Here is a 3,830-nt window from a genome sequence, read left to right as displayed (position 1 = left end):
GATGGTGAGCTTGGAGTGGTTGGGAAGTGTCTGACCAGGCAGTCTGCTGGAATGTGGCTGCTGGTCTTGGAATTGTGGAATGACTTGGGTTGGGAGGGACCTTAAAACTGATCTCTTCCCACCTGCTGCCATGGGCAGGGACACCTTCCACTCTCCCAGGTTGCTCTAAGCCCCGTCCAACCTGGCCTTGGACACTTCCAGGGATAGAGTAGTCACACTTCCTCTGAAGGGAGTGAATTAATATGGTTGTAGCCACGTACCTCTTCCACTTCATCCAGCGTTTTCCGAGGTTTCCAGGCACATAACAGTTGTAATATGATGGGAATGAAAAGGGTTGTACAAAGACCTGGAATTAGGCTTTCAAATTCCCTTAAAGGGGAGGGGGATTAAAAGTGTCCAGGTGCTGTCCTGCTGTTCAGGCTGGGTTGGGAGCACCTCAGCTGAGGCCCCACTGCTCTGTGTGGGGTGACTGAGCAGGGGAATGCTTTGCTCACACCTGGGATGGCACATGGCTGAGTGCACTGCATTTCCTTTGGGAATCCCTGATTGCCTGTATTTTGTGTCCCTGGTTACTAAATTAATGAGGTGGGGTGGTGAGGAGGGAATGGTAACAAACCCACTTGTGCCCTGGGCAAAAGCTGGAGGGCCGTGGGGATGATCCCAGGGATGGTTTGGGTTAGAAAGGACCTTAAAGCCCATCCAGTGCTACCCCCCTGCCATGGGCAGGGACACCTCCCACTAGCCCAGGTTGCTCCAAGCCCTGTCCAACCTGGCCTTGGACACTTCCAGGGATCCAGGGGCAGCCACAGCTTCTCTGGACAATGGGTAACACGGTGTTGGCAGCAGCAGCACAGAGCTCAGGGAGCTGCTTTTCCCCTGATTGTCTGGATAAATTCCCCCTGAGCTCTGTGCTCCTGTGAGCAGCTGGTTTAGGAACTCTGAAACTAAGGAAACTTGGGAAAATGTGGGAAGTAACACACAGGTGTGACAATGTGAGTTAAAACAGCTCTACCTGGGTTAATGCATCCAGTGCAAAGGCAGTGGGGACAAATGTCCTGGGAAGAGGGTGGGGATAGTTCATGGCTGGGGTCAGGAAGGCTGAGGGTCACTTGGAGCTGAGCTTGGCAAGGGATACAAAGATGAACAAGAGCTCATCCAGCCAGGGAATATTTTTACAGTGAGGGTGGGGAGGCCCTGGCACAGGTTGCCCAGAGAAGCTGTGGCTGCCCCTGGATCCCTGGAAGTGTCCAAGGCCAGGTTGGATGGGGCTTGGAGCAACCTGGGCTAGTGGAAGGTGTCCCTGCCCATGGCAGGGAGTGGAACTGGGTGACTTTAAGGTCCCTTCCAACCCATTCCATGATCTGGGAAAAGGTGGTGTTACCATCCCAAGAGTTGCTGCCAGGGGATTAAACCCACAGCGAGTTTACAGGGGAGGAACAGCAAAATCCTGAGACACAAAATAAGGTCAATTCATAGATAAAACCTGATTATAAAATAAAGGGTGACTATGGATCTGCCTTGCCCAGGATTTCCACGTTCCCTTTTACTTGGGCAACTGCTGTTGGACCGAACAGATTCCTGGGAGGGTTCCTACATTCCATCAAGGTGCCAGTTCCAAAACGCTGTTCAGGGCAGTGCTGCCCAGCTGGGAAGGTGATGGTGAGGAAGCAGCTTCCTTCTCCTGCTCTTCCCACCAAAGCCAGCCCTGTGTGGCACAGGGATTTGGCATCACTGGGAGCTCTGCCTGCTGCTGATCCAGGTTTGGTGCTGGATTAGGGAAGGGTTGACCTTGCTGCAGCTGGGGATGGTAGGGCCTCTCTCATTTTTTGGGTGAGAAATTGTTAAATCCTGGTTCTTATTGGAAAACCATTCATTTAGAAGGTTCTACACTAAAAAATAAAGAGATTTAGTTGCTCTGATGGTGGGTTTGGGCCTTTTTCTCCCCAGTTTCTGTGGATGGACACAGGGAGGTGACTCCTGTAGGGTATGTTCTGTTTGGCTTTGGTGTGATCCTGAAAAACCAGAAAGCACCAATTGCCTTTATAACCAATTAATGAATTTCTTGTGCTTGGAGGGGCTCTAACTGAGGTGTAAAATTTGCAGAGAAACACAAAATCAGCGAGTGAAGATGGAAAATGCCAGGGGGAATCCGTGTGTTCCTGTCCCCACCAACGTGCTGGAGGCAGGGGGATGCTCCCAGGCTTTGGAAATGGCAGCAGGATCAGAATGATTTAAATTCTCAGAGCTACAAGAGCCATTTGAGCTTGGCAGGGGGGGTTTCACTTCATGAAAGACACTTTGGTGCTGGAGCCCCAGATGTTCTCCATGCCAGAACATCTTTTCATCACCTGCATGATGCAAACCAAACACAAATAAATAAAAATAACACAAATACATTACCAAATAGCTGGGGATGGTAATTCCATAGCAGCTTCCTGCTAAAAGCAAGGCTAAAACACATTTTTAAATTACTTTGTACACATTCAAATGCCTGAATTGGCACACTGCAATTTTGTAAAAGCTTTTTCCCTATTCTATTTATCCTGCTTTTTAACTCCAGGGAGAAAGTGGTGTAAGACAACCTGTAATTCCCTTTTACCTTATTGCTGCCTTAACCAGGTATTTATTGCTTAATATACAGTGAAGAAGAGGTGCCAAAACCTTGAATTTTCTGAGCTCATCATGAAAATTGCATTTTGTTTCCCCCTAAAGCTGGCAGTTGCAGCCTCTGAAGGTTCACAGACGTGAAGCCTGAACTCAATTTGGATGCAAAATGATTTATAAAGAGCTGCTGGTTCCCCTAAAGAGCAGCTAAAATCAAAATACTCTTCAAGGACTTTGCATTAATGGTGAACAACTAATACAGGTTTTCCTGCAGGGAAATAATGTTGCCCACAAGGAAAAGGTAGAGATGCCTTGGCTTTCGGAGGGATGAGCCTCCAGTGGCTGAAATTGAGTTTATGGGGGATTTGGATCCCTGAAAAAAACCCACTGAAGTGCATTAGATTATGCACCAGATGAAATCTACGGTTGCCAGAGGCTCCAGGAGGAATTTGCAAGGCTTTGGGTAAAACACTGCCTTCTAAACTTCTCCTTAGGCTGGAAAATGAGCCTCTCTGATGTGCTCAGGTGGGAAAGCAGGGTAATTCCTGCAGGAAATTTGGGACAGCGCCGGTGTTGGGAATATCTTGTGATGACCCTCCTGGTGCAGAGGAGACCTTGGACTCCCTGAGGTGGGATTTATGACCGGGGATGATCCTCAGGTTTTTCCTTCTTCCAGCACTTCAAGGTGAGTTCCAGGTGGATCCCAATCACCTGGATCAGGATCTGGTCTCACTTCCCCAGCTGTGAGACCGGGATAACACTTCCTGCACCATGAAATGGGTTGAAGCAGCTTGTCCAGGGACGTGGATATTCCCAGTATTGGCATCCCTGAATTCCTGCAAGGAGCAAACTCCACCTGAGGCTGCTCCGACGCGTGTCAGCTGCAGGCAACGCTTGGAGCAGAGTAAACTGAGCTCAGAGCTGCTCATCATTCCTGTGCCAAGCTGAGGGAAAGGGAAAAGGATCCTCCAGAGGGTGGGAGCAGGGACAGGCAGCCTGAGGGGATACAGGGAATTTGTCCAAGCAGGCAGGAATTAGGTAAGGGAGGCTAAAACCCTGGTAGAATTAAATCTGGCCAGGGCCATCAAGGGCAACAAAAAAGGCTTTTTAAAGTGCCTTGGTGGTAAAAGGAAGACCAGGGAAAATATGGACCTTCTCCTGAAGGAAACAGGAGAGGGCTGGAGCCCCTCTGCTCTGGAGCCAGGCTGGGAGAGCTGGGGGGGTTC

This window comes from Manacus vitellinus, unplaced genomic scaffold, assembly GCF_001715985.3.
Source record: "Manacus vitellinus isolate BGI_N305 unplaced genomic scaffold, ASM171598v3 scaffold_116_pilon, whole genome shotgun sequence".
Taxonomy (NCBI): domain Eukaryota; kingdom Metazoa; phylum Chordata; class Aves; order Passeriformes; family Pipridae; genus Manacus; species Manacus vitellinus.
Note: the sequence above shows the minus strand (reverse complement) of the source record.